We start from the raw sequence: 13,750 nt of genomic DNA, 5'->3' as shown, positions 1-13,750 counted from the left end.
GCAGCCCCTGTCCAGCCTGCGGTGAAGCTCAAATCCCTCCTAGCCCAACACAAGGCCAGAGGGACTGGGTGCTGTTTTCCAGCCTCCAGGCATTTTACTTGTTCCAGGCAAGATCCCTCCCCCAGCCCTGGTCAGAAAGGAAAAGCCGTGGGAATGGAGCTCAACACCCCGAGGTAGGCTCACCCCCAGCCCACGAGCAGCACTTAACTCCCTCTGCGCCGGTGGGCAGCCCTCTGCAGAGACCACCGCCACAGGGACGCCTTGCTGGCAGGCCCTCCAGCAAAGGGTTACAGCTCCAGGACTGGCCCCATCCTGCTCCCCAGGCCGCTGCTTCCCCACACTGACAGGCATCGACAGGCACTGCCCAGGGATCGGGCTGGCCTGCACCAGAGCCCCCAGCGCTGTGCCGCGAGCGGGAGGACAGACAAGGGCAGACCTGCCACTCACCCGCCACAGTCCCTCACACTTTCCCAGGACGCCCGTCGCTCCTGCTGCCCTACCTTTCAGTGTTTCCATCCTCCGCCAGCACACAGAGAGCAAGCCAAGAGAGGTGAGCACTCTTTCCATCTTTCCACACTCCCAGCAAGTCCCAGAGGCTGCCCACTTAACAGAAAGATACCTTCATCATTGCATCAAAGCACGTTTTCTTCCTTTTGCTCCGCATGCTGCTGTACGAAAGCCGTGCTGCCATACAAAGCAGCCCTCGCTCCGCGCAGAGCGTGCGGTCAGCAATCAGCCGGCATGTCAGGAGTTAAGTTAGCATTTCCATTCTCCTGACCTGCACCAACACTGGCTGAATATCGAGCTATTCTTTGCAGCTTGATAAAGCATGAGAAAGCTGAAGGCCTCACACACTCCTCTTTTCACAGCTTGGCCTGCTGCCCACAAGCTGTCACTCCCTGGCACCCAGGGCAAAGAGAGAAAAGGAGGCCAAACTGCAGCCAGCTGCAATGAATCACTCACTCCCCCCAGTCCCCTCCTCCCCAGGGAGCCTGGATCCCTCCTTCCGGCACGGGGATAATGTCTGCCTGGCTAGCTGGCTTCTTTCACAGAAAAAGCCATCCTTTTTGAGGCGGGGGGGAGGGGGGCTCCTATTGCAAAAGCTGCTGCCACAGAAAAGCGCAAAGCAGCTCCCAGCAAGACTGAAGAACGAGGATTTCTGCTCAGCGGCTGGATGGGAACGCAGTCCTGCAAGTGTTCAGCACAAACATCACTTAAAAATCTGATGTTGGCCATTTGTCTAAATTGCAGGAAATTCTGGAGGAAGGCTCAGGCACAGAATCTGATTTGAAGGATACCACTTATCCCTTTGTGCCCCACTCGTGCGATATTTATTTCAGGGACTGATTCCCATTGCAGTCCCTTCCTAGCCCCGCTTCTCCCCCTCACTACAACATCAAGCCCAATTACCATGTCTATCCAAGCCCTTCCAACCACCACCACCTCATGTTTATTTTGATGGGTTCCACCATACAAACTGCTTCCCCACGTTAAGAGTTCATTCTTCATTTTTAACATGAAGCAGCAGAGGGAAACGCATCCAAATCTCAGGGTCAGTGGAGTCCAAGACGAAAAAAGCAGCTGGGAAGGCACAGGAACAGCAAGGTCATCGTATGCCTTCCTTGCGCTATAGGCCTGAGTTTGGAGAGCAAAGCTTTTGCAAGGTAAAGATGTCAGCTGTTTGCTTTCTGAGGAAGGGGATATTCACTGATAAAACACATACAAACTCAGCCCCTCACCATCATCTAACCAGTGGCATATGGGTCCACATGGCACATGGGATATTTCCATCCATTCATTTCTGTCTCCTGCACAGAAAGGTGTTCACTGCACAGTAGACGGTCCTTGCCTGAACAGTCTCATCTCTCTCCTACTACAGAAAAAGGAGCTGCAAACTGCAGTTTTACTGGGAGAAGGGTTTAACCCCAAGCCCAGCAAAGGCAAAGTCTCACTGCCTCCAAGGAGAGACGAGAGGTTGCCTTCCCAACAGCACACGCTGCCACCTCCAGCATCTCTCTTCTCCCACTAGCAAATCTGCAACCTTCCCTATCCCAGTGCCTCACACCCCTAACAGCCATGCAATACTGTCTACCCCCCTTTCCTCTGTAAGGCAGCCGTTTCGGCTCCAAGTTCAGCGTACCTGTCTGCTGGTAGTGTGCTTCAAATTCAGTCGGTGCCAAGGCATGATTACACACATTTCTCTTATCTCTTCCTGCACTTGTGGGGCGATGAAGGAAGAGTTGCACAGTTCCCACCTGGCAGCCAATGCGTATTCAAACAGTGAGAAACTCATCAACTTTGGGTGACCCAAGCAATCTACAGAGGGTTTCTTTTATTATCGTTGTTGTTTGGGTTTTCAGGGGGTTTGTTTTTAAAAAATCTGGAACAGCACAAAACAAAACGTAAATCATGAAAAGAAAACCCTTTTTTTTTTTTTTTTTTGGAAACAGAAGTGGGAAGAACCTTTACTATTCCTAAAGCTGGTTTCATCACAAACTAAACCAAGTCTTAAAAACACTCTTTCAGGGACACAGGCTGTCAAGAATCACAAGTAACCACATTCAACGCCATTTTATCACATATTCTGTCAAATTACACATTACATATGGATTTATCCCTTATGATACACTTACAGCACTTTGTAAGGTTTCTGTTGCGCTTCTATATATCTACATCAACAAGTGTCTCCTCCACAACACCTGCAGCTACTTAACTAGTATATTGAAAAGATTATTACACTGAACATCCGTAAGTTAGCAAGCTCTGGAACTCAGGTTACCCCTTGTGCAAATCAAATACAAAACACTCCCTAACTGTACAGACACACACACACTGTTCTGCTGTGGGAATGCTAGCTCGTTCAGTATCACCTTGCTCTGCCAGAAGGATCTCTAAATTCAAAGCTTAATAGAAACAGTTAATATCCCAAGCATGGCTCTGAGCCATCTGAGCTCTATATGTAATATAATCGGGTTCATAATGCTCAGAATAGCACTCTGGAGTCCTAGTACAGACTAAGACCTCACTGTATTAAGTGTTGTGTAGATAGTTGTAGTGGTGCCGTTTGCTCTTCTGTAAAATTAGTGAGCACCATATACAGGAACCAACCGTAACCCATATTTTACAGAAGTTAGGACACAGGAGAGCAATGTATACTTTTCAAATGTCTTTTTTTGGCAGCTAAATCAAGTTAGTATTTCCACAGACACACTGGGGGGAGGGAGGGGAACACTGAGGTTACTCTCTCTCTCAGGAGCAGACAGGCAAAAGCCCAGTTCAGCCAAAGCTCACTGAGGCTCTTTATGTTCCCGTTCGAGTGACAGAGGTCACTTGTCGAAGACTGAACCAGATCTGGTACTGGGCTGCCTGCTAAGCACGCTGGCAAAAGGATCTGAGCTATACCCTTCTCTGCAGTTGTTTGCGTTTCTTCAGGAACACCAAAGGCCTGGAGTCCATCCCAATGCTGCTTGCACCGCCTTTGCTAAAAACATGTCTTGTAGCTCCAAAGTAAAATTTGCCTTAAATTCCTCATGCTCTGAAGAAAGGAAGCCTGTACACAGGATTTACGAAGAAGGTAATTGTTTGTGTTTGCCAAAACATTTCATTTACGCAAATTCTCATTCTTTTGGCTCAGATTTCAGGATATTTTCCTACCATAAACACAGGCTAGATCCATGTTTGAGCTGATCATCCTGTGATCCTCTTCAGGTTCACGTTGCGCTGTGGGTGCTGCAGCCTGCTCATGCTTCCCAGCATCCAGAAGTCACAGCTCTTCAATTCATTGATTTTTAAGAGGCACCAGGTCATGCTGTCTGGCCTTCAGTCGATCACAGTTCACGAGCTTTCTGCACGTTTCTGGCTTAGGAACTGTATGTGTTTGAAGTGAATAGAGACTAGAGGTCTTTTGGCAAGACACCCGAGGCAAAGGTCTCAGGAGAGAAATCCACCATTTCCCAGGCTGATACAAATGGACAGGCATCCCCTCACTTCAGCTTTTATTCCCTATTTGTGGAAAGACCAATGGAGCTATTACAAGGGGACACGGAAGAGCTGTAGGGTCCAATGCAGTTGCAGGCACTGTACTTGAAGAAACATCTTACAAGAGGAAACAGAAGTAGGCAGCTGAGTACTTAAAAAGGGGAGCGCTCTGCAGAAACAAGGCAAATACCACTGCAGAATAATCGCTTAATATAGCTTGCTCCTTCAGATCTGCCCTAACCTGAATGCCCTGATGCAGCGAGAGAAAATGCTACATGATGGTGAGCAGGAAGGGGCTATGTATGGGCATGAGCCGGAGGAGGCTATGTATGAAGAAGGACATTCTCCTCTCAGCTAAAAAAAGCCGTGGTTTTCAGCACTGTTTTGCCTTTCCTCTGCTGCATTGTTTCCTAGCTAAGAGAAATCTCATCAGCCCATTGCAGAGTGTCTGATCAGAGCCCGTCCTGCCTGCTGCCCCTGGCACGGGGCTCCCGAGGGACTGCTCAAAGGGTAAGGGACAGAAGCAAAAGGAGGCACTAAGAATGTGCCTGCCAAGGCTTGGGTACCAGCACGTTCTCCTGAGCTCAACAGAAGAAGTGGGGAGGCAGGAAGAGAAACTTCACAAAGCTGTTTCTTAAACCAGATTTACAGGGATACAGTGAAACGGGGTAGGGTCATGGGTGAGGGGAGACTGAACAAGTTAATAGCTAACCAGCAAGACTGCCACAAGAGACCACAACCTACAACAGATTTTCACAGGGAAACACCGAATCCAAAACTGTCACCTGCAGACCAGGTGGGAGCTGCCGCTGCCTCCACTCTTTCTGTACCACTGCAATGCAATCCAATCACAACTACAGTACTATCCTTCCACCCTGAAGTCTCTGCTCCTCTAAGAGGAGCTCATACTCAAAACTACCTTTTCTCTTTTTTGTGTGCCATGAGTGATGAGGATCTGAAAGTCTGGGTTTCGGCAACTAAAGTAACTGCTGTGAAAACACTACTGGAGACTTTTGCCAGAACAGGCAAGAAGAGCCTTCCAACTTCTTGAAAAGGTAGCATGTACAAAGGCAATTCGGTGCAGAGCTGCAGGGACAGCAAAAATGGAAGTCCCGCTGCTATGGTGGACATTCCTGAAGCTGTCAGTGTGGGAAAGAGGATGAAGCGGGCTGCTGCTTTACCTGTAGTCACTCAGGAGACAAGCTGTCGAGACCTACAAAAATTCCGGTGGTCTCATGAAGAGCAGTTTCTAGGAGGAAGATTTTTCATGACGATATTCCTGTCTATTGGTTGAATAACTTCTTTGTTCCAGACTACAGCTAAAAAAAAAAAGCCTTCCTGCTAGCTTTGCCATTCAAGACATTGTCATTGTCACCTTTCAGATGTGTAAGCATAAGAGACAGCAGCAGCTGAGCTGAGGTAATTAGGAGGGAGAGATGTGCAGGCCTTGTCTCGCATCTTTCTGTTAAGATGCAGTTTACACTTTGGCAGGTTTATCAGTCCCCAGTGAAAATAAGCCATCTGCATCTACTCCAGCAGACCATCGTCATTTCTGAACCCTTCAAACAGTTCTGGAAAAATCACTGTTGCCTCCCTGCTTTCTATCAGGCCCAAAACCAGTCACAAACCCATTAATTCTCTTACAGTAATACAGGAACACTGTCTCTAGACTTGTTCGCAAGACATCTACTTCAAAAAGAAGTTTCCCATTTTATTCAAGCATCTACCGAGTTCAAAGTTTCACTGCTCTCTGTACTTGCAGCAGGGAAGCTAAGAAGGACGGGACCAGACTCATTCAATTCTATTCACAAGCACCCTTCCTGAGGAAAGCCAATAACTTTCGGAGAGTCTCTGCAGACTTTGCTCCACTGCTTTGCACGCTGAAGAATGGCTGGTTGGTAATCCTCTTTTCACTCAGTGAGCACAGACCCAAAGGTTTTCATCCCTGTGAGCTCAGAAATTTCCATTTCCATTTGAGAGAGACGTTTTCCTGGCAGTTCTCAAAAGATGCATTTGTAAAATAGGAAACAACCTCAAGGAATGCTAAAGCAAAGGAAGAAAGCTGTACGTGGACAGTCTTTCTACCTCAGCCAGGAAAGGAAATTCCTTCTCAGCACTGATGCCCCATAAACACAACCTACTCTGCAACTACCAAATACTTGATCAACATGAAGTGACCGGCTGTCTGCCCTACCCTGTATAAACACCCAACATTTTCCTAGGTTTTGGTTTCAGATCAGCTGGGGCAACAGCCACCAAAATCTCAAAAGAAAGAAAAAGTGCAGAAACACATACTTGTGCGTGCATGCCAGACAAGCAAGGAAAATAAGGAGTGCATGTCAGATGGCTGGGACAAATTATGGAGAGGTGAAGGTATTCTAGTGAACTCACTACAGGGAAGACACACTTTTGTCAGTGATTTTTAAACTTGTAGTCCATAGACTTTTGTTGTCTGCAAAGGTAATGAAAAAAGCAAATCCATTGCCGTATCTCTATTGGAAAACGTTTAGAAGTCTGCAAATCCAAAGAGGTTGAAACTTGCTTCTTTCAAGTGCAAAACATTCAGATGGCCCAAAGCCAAGTCCCAGAAAAAAGCCCTAGTCAGTAGCTCAGGAATGCCAGCTCTTAACACAAACCAAAAGCATACAAACCCTCTGGTCAGGCAATTCACATTATCGTCTCTCACCAAAAACTCACCTAAAATTGCACTCTTAAAATTGCAGCTATCGTCCACCTCCTTGATTCTACGCCAGGGAAACCTAACTGAAGTTTCACTTTGACACTCTCTAAAGTAGTCAGCTGAGTGAGCTATTTTTCTTACCTTGCTTTGGGGAATTCCTGCTTAGCATCTCTGTAAAGAGAAACAAGAAGGCTTCATGCTGCATCAGGCAGGATCCTTTCCATCACTCCCAGCTCCTTAGCAAAGGCATTCCTGAGGCACACTGTGCCCTAATAAATCAACACAACCGCTCCAGGTTTCCCCGGCAGCTGGAAGCTGGAATTCTGCAGTGAAGGCAAACACCTCCCCAGCTAAAGCAAACACAGCAGGAGAGCCCCTGCTGAGCGCCCACAGCTACTGTCAAAAGAGGGAGGGAGAGAGAAGGTGGGGATCATAAGGCATCTGGCTGACAAAAGGCAATCCAACTTAAAGACAGAAGACGGCCATGAGTCCGGCCCTGACCTAGGCATTCCTCTGTGCAGACATGCGCTTGCCAAAATGTTTTATCAGTGCAAAACCACAAAACTTCATTTTTAGAGCAATGACCATCTTGCCCCTGACGTGGACGGTAATTTTGCCTTTAAAAGCATTTTTTTTTAGCATTTAGGAGACTCATGTAAAAGATCCTGCAAAAGTACAGAACAAAAATAGCCCAGTCTTAAACAGCTTATAGCTTAACTCTAAAATAAACGAAGACAAAGGAAACAGTACTGATCAGTATGAGCAGCAGTCAGCTCAGCAGAACAAGACGACTGCTGTTTCCAGGGGTAAAGGGAGGTGTTTGGGTTTTTTTTTTTAATTCTTTATAAACTACATAACAGAAAAGACTTGATGAAGGACTTTTCAAAAGAATTATTAGGTGGGTTGGCATACATTTATGGGCTAACCACCTCTCTCACAGAAACCAAACCAGTATTTTTCAAAAGCAGCACAAGGAAACAACAGAGGCTAATGTTACCAGACAAACAGCAGCAAGAGTCCAACTTCCAGCACTAACATTTGCTAGATGGCATACAAAAAACTAGACGGGCTGCTTCAATACCTCATTTTCAGTTGCACTTGGTGAGTAAGGGAAGGGAGTAGCCAAGGCAGGGCTGAAACAGTGACAGTAAAAGAAAAGCAAAAGAGTTGACTGCCTCAAATGCTCTTACAACAGGCACAAACACATCAATACCTTAAAAATAAATCTCATTTACTAAAACAAAGGCATCTTGCTCAGATGCACCCTGAGAGCTGGAGTATTTACTGGGTAAAATCTGTAAAAATCTGTAAATCTGGGTATTTACCCAGATTTTAGCATCTCCTACTCCATACGGTTATGCTTTCCCACAGGGAGTTTCCAGGGAGCGCCTTCAGTGCACGGATGGGAGGTAGTGCAGGATAAGCATGAACAAATCCCACTTAGCTCAGACCTGATCTGTACCGCAAACCCAAGTCTTCAGCTTCCACGGCATCATTTGGAGCCCTCACTTTGAGACCACTGTAAGGCATATTTTCCTTCCCACTCCCTTGAAGAACCACCAGATCCCAGTCTATAAGCAAATACTGTCTTTAAGGGAAATCCTGGTCTACCTTCACGTGGTTGAGAGACGCACATGCCAGGCAGCTAACAGTGCACAGCAATGGTGGAAAGCCAGCAGACCCATCAGCAGGTGAGTGCCAGGAGCTCCCCGGCCACAAATCATCCTCTCCAGCCCCCAATAAACAAACTGTCAGATTGCTTCGTGAGATTCAGCCTGCAGAGCTGTGTGCTGTTTGGGAAGACCCTGACTGGCAGCAGGGCACTTAGAAGCCCTGGGTCTCACGAAAGGATTCACAGATGAATGTGTCGGGTGAAGGACGTGTATGTATGTATATGCAGAGAGGCACAGACACAAAGGAGGGTGAGGGTGGGAGGGGAGAGAGAGACAGCGAGACTTGTCTCCAGGCCTTGTGCTTATTTTGACCTTTCAGTTAAAGATTCTCCAAAAAGGCACTGTTCAGCTCCAAGCCTGATTAGACATCTTGGGAAAAACAGAGCACAAAGCATCACACATGAATGAGCACAGAGCCATAATACGATCTTGATATTCCCACCCATCCATATGGCCAAAAAAAGTGAAGTTCTTCGGTGCAAACATTGGCAGCAGCAATATGAAACTAATATGTTAATTAGCAGACTTCGCAATCCAGCACAGGACAGATTGCTGATGTTGGCTCGTATATAGTCAATCAGAAGCCAAACAGAACAAGTACCACGTTAGTTAACCCATTGAGAACAAAGTTAATAATTTGCTAATTGCAGGTTTCTGGAGCGAGCAGACCAAGGTCTGTTTTCCAAACCTCTTTTGTCAGAGATATCTTAAAATGTATTTGGTATGGCAAGCTTTCCATCACTCACAACTCTCTATTAACGTTCAGTCTCAATTTAGATGTTTAGCTTAAATTCAGGGAAGCCCACTGAGTTGCATTACACAACATCAGACTACACAAACTCAATGATTTGTCTGGCCTTACAAAACTATAAATTTGTTTTCAGCCTGTAAACAGTCACAAGTTATTCTGAAACAATCATAGGCTAACATTCATCAGATTTATTTCTTGTACAGGATTTCCACATTGAATACAAAAGAATATTAATGAAAGTAACTGAAATAAATTCCAATTACATTTAAGTAAACACCGTTCCTCCGTATACATGGGTTTACACACCAACTGCTTAATAAAACTCTACTTTCCTAGAAAGTTTAATCAGTAAAATAAGTACCACAAGACAGGTCAGATAGAAAGATCAGAGTAACGGTGAAAGAAATATCGTGAGAAATATAAAGAAGATTTCATTCTCAGGAGACATCTGAAGTACAAATCTCAAGTTAATACTCCTGTCACGAACAAGATTCTTCATATCCAGGATGCACCATTTACGTTGCATAAAACATTTAGACATGAACAAAGTTTGGGAGGAAAAAAACCAGGGATGAGGCACACAACTGTACTAGCCTCGGGGTTATTTCTAAAGCACAGAACAACAGAAATCAATTGCAGCAGGACTAGTCAGAGTCACATAATTTAAGGTAAGACCACTCCAACTTCCTGCCTAACACACAGGCGCCGTTCCATTTTTTATCCACTCACACCTCCACAAAACCCATTAAGTGGTTCTGTGAAATGTAGTGGTTTATGGCATCTAGACTAGAGGCCTTTGGAGGTCAAAACATAAGTTCACTACTCTCTTAGCAGTTTGCTCCAATGGCTCTATCATTCTTCCTGGCTGCAAGGCCAGTCTAATTTCTTATTTGTTTGCCTTCTGCCTTGAGCCATTAATTCCGTCTCTGCTGGATTAAAGAGTAGCTCCTCGGAGTCAATTATGCTTTAACCAAGTCACCTCTCAATAGCTTTTTTGGCAATCAACAGATCAGTCCTGTTAGTCTCTCATTACAAGGCACCTTCTTTGGTGCTTGAACAACTTAGAACTTTTTTTTTTTTTAAATATCGATTTGATTGTCACCCACCCCACCTCCTCCCCCTTCTTCAGGGTCACTGCTTTGGTGAAGCACGCAATCGATGAATGATCAGCATCTCTGGCACACATAAGTCTATACTTGCCTGTATCAAATGGATGTTATTTCACTAGACCCGTTTTACAGCATAACGGAGGAGCTACAGAAATCGTAGACTGCAAAGATTGTATCAGTTAGCTAACAGTCAATTATCTGAGTCTACTGAGGGTAAGGAGCTGGTATCTTTCTTAGTCACCATTTAATAATTTCTCCAAAAGCTCTAAGGAAAACTTCGCTACCTGATCCCCATTCTGCCAAAGATTAATGTACTATTCAGGATCTTCAAGCAAGAAAATCCCAACAGACCTGTCATTCCCAGCCATGGTTTTGAATTTGCCCTCAGCATTGCCTGCTTCTCTGCTGAATCAACATTAGCAGTGGCTTTAGATTTATTCCCAGAATACCGATGAACTACCAAACAGCACAGAGTATAATACTGACGCTCGCTGAAGACACCTACTAGGAATACCACTTTCCGACATGTCCCCAGTAACCCATGATTTCAGATGCATCAGCCTTTTTTTTTTTTTTATTAAATAATTATGAGGTATGCTGTTGATGTTGGCACAGATCAATTATTCATACCATTGTACGGCTCCAAGTCAAACATCCTAAGAAACACATTACATGAACATAGTCACCTGCTGCCGTGTACTCACCTGGTTCTTTCCAGCTGCTCTTTCTTACTATTAACACAACCGAACCCTTCAGAGGTATATATCCTCTGAAGTATACATCAAAACCAATAACTACGCATCCCAAATCTCCCTAAAGACCCGAGTTATTCAAGATCACTGCACGAAAAGCATTAATCCCTTGTAGATGTTAACCAGGCACTCCATATCACAAGGACTAGTACCTCCTACTGCTTCTGTTCTAGGAGGGCCATTGAACTTCCACCTCCAACCAGCATTTCCATTTAGTGACAGTTCTCATTTTGTGCTGTGTGTCAAATGCACATCTAAGTTCGCAAAGAGCACAAGGCAGAGAGCTTACGCTCTGTGCGTAGGCTGGAGCACAGGCCACGGTTTGGGTGCAGGTCAGTGTGATAGCAGGAAGGGCTCTGCCCATTACACCACTCAGAAGAAAATAATTCCAAGGCAACAGTGTAGAATGAGACATGTGGCTTTTATCAATCCTTAACTTGGTACTTTCAAAGCAAAAAATTTACTTGCCATTGTGAACCCCCCAGCCCAGCTACTTGGGAACACTAATACCTGGCTGTCTCTCAGGGACGCTATCCCCTTGGATGAGATCCTCAGCGTTGCTCCAAGCAGCAGAAACATGCAGCCTATGGAAAGCTGGTGGCAGGGAAGGCTACCCGTTGGTTTTAACGGCAGAAAGTCTGCTCATATTTATGCATGACCGCTCAAGTGAACTGCGTGACTGCTTTTGTTGATCTGCTCTCAGCGATCTATTCTTTCAGTAGAAACACCAGGAGGAAGCCACGCTGAGACTGGGCAAGGGGAAAAAACCACCCTGTGGACATAGTGAATGGGACAGAAAATTCCCCTACAAATTCTGTAAGTTTATTTGCAGTGATGCTTTGCGTTGACTTTTCTAGCAGCTTTTTGGGACACCTTCACGCATCAAAGCCCAAGCCACACCACGGTAGTCATTTTGACTAAATCTACTTAGAAATTGATTAGATCATTGATTTTTTTTCATAGTTTAGATAGAGACAAAGTGACCTTTCCATCCCACAAAAAACAAAGGGAATTAACATATGTAAACAGAGCCTTCATTTTAAAGGAAGTGTTTTCCTCCCTTAGAACAAAATTCTGTAATGCTCCTTTTTATTTTTTCTCGCAGTTCCCAAGAGATCAATTCTCCTTTCCCCACTTGAGCTTTTCGCCTTTCTGTCCAAAACAGGCCAAAGGGACGCGACTTCTCAAAGCATATACAGAAGAGCAGCCTGAAGACAAACACAAGACACAGATCTTCCTATAGGTCACTGAGTGGTAAAGAAACCAGTACCAATTTGTAGACTAACAGTCCTATTTCAGTCTTACCACAAGTGAAGCAGCATCACAGAGGAGAGTTCCCAGTACAGTTTCATAAGCACAAAAAGTTTAAGGCTTTCTCTACCCAGAAAAGAGTTTTTCGAGATGTATTTTTCATTACACAGTGGAATAACAAGGACGCTCCATATGTTTATATTGGTTGAAACTATTTCCCTCGTAAATCACTGCATGTGTATGATTTCTACCTGCTTAAAATAAACACATTGCATTTTGGGCAAAGTTCCACCATTAGGACCTTGTGCTTTCTGGTGCTTCCTACACAGTGCGCTTGGGGATGCAGATTACAATCCTAGAGCTGAACGGCCAGGTGTCATTTGTGTTTTGATGATCCAACAGGCTCTGGCAGCCTGCAGAGAACACGAAGCCTGTAATTGTCACTACAGCACCCGTTAGGATTACATTGTGCTGGCAGCACTGGGAGAAAGGAAGATGCATAGCCCAAAGGCTTTCAAACATTCAGGAGGCAATACAGGCAAAGGAAAATGATGAAACCTCAGAACTACAAGTGCAGGTCATTCTCCCACAACAGCTTTGCTCAGTGCAGCACCATCCTGGGACTTGCATGCTGCTGCTAACCACGTGCGCCAGACACAGATGCAAGCCTTCAATCAGCAACAGAACATCAATCTACAAAACTACTAAACATGAACATTCCTGGTTAATTGGGGCTGTGTGAGCAGAACGCCAGCATACAAGTTCCTCCCAGCAGGACGCCCATCACTGTCATCATCTGGAAGGTAAACACTATTTAATGTTATTTGTCTGTAGCTAATGAGTTTGGCATTCACAGATCCACTGCAAGAGCTGTTGCTATAGCAGGTCTGTGATGGTGGGATGCTGTAGATGTATTTGAATGGTTGGCTCCACAATAACATGAGTCTGCAATACGGCCATCAGCTTGCCTACTCTTTCTACTCTTTACAACCTTTATTCACAGATTTCAACAGAGACAGCTCTCCACAGTGTTATGAAGCCTAGTTACGCATTATGGAACAGTGGCCAGTATCAGTATGGGTCATTAAGGAAAGCTTCATGATGCCACCACCCTGTACGTACAGGCCTCAGTACCACAATGAAACAGAACATTTATTTGCAAGACTGTTGATGGCAAGCAGGCCTTCGGTGTTTTGTGGACATAAAATGCATTTACAAGGTTCAAGTATCCAGAACACAGTACTGTTACTACAACACGCAGGAATAGTTTTAAAATACAATAAGCAAGAAAGTGTGATTGTCAGAACTACCCCAGAAGCCCTTAGATTTGTGGCACTCTGCTGAGCTTGTTACTGAGGCTACAGACACAGGCTTTCACTTCCCCTGCAGATCAGTTCAGTGTTGAGAAGGAAGGGGCCATGGTGACTTGGGCACTATGAGGACAGAGACTTGACTGTCCCAAGCCCAGAAAAAGCAAAACAGGCTAAATGGCTCTTTCATCTGTTCCTGTGCAGCTGCTCATATGGCCACACTGCCAGCACACACAGCCCCTACTC

General features: G+C 45.3%; 1 protein-coding gene across 5 annotated transcripts in view; it reads right to left on the bottom strand.

The window, feature by feature from the left end:
• The window catches only part of PLXNB1 (plexin B1), an 83,648-nt gene that overhangs the window by 62,321 nt on the left and 7,577 nt on the right, over positions 1-13,750 (bottom strand). The window lies entirely within an intron of this gene.

The sequence above is a fragment of the Aptenodytes patagonicus genome, chromosome 8 (genome assembly GCF_965638725.1).
Source record: "Aptenodytes patagonicus chromosome 8, bAptPat1.pri.cur, whole genome shotgun sequence".
Taxonomy (NCBI): domain Eukaryota; kingdom Metazoa; phylum Chordata; class Aves; order Sphenisciformes; family Spheniscidae; genus Aptenodytes; species Aptenodytes patagonicus.
The sequence above is the reverse complement of the archived record's forward strand: the minus strand, read 5'-3'. Positions and strand labels throughout refer to the sequence as shown.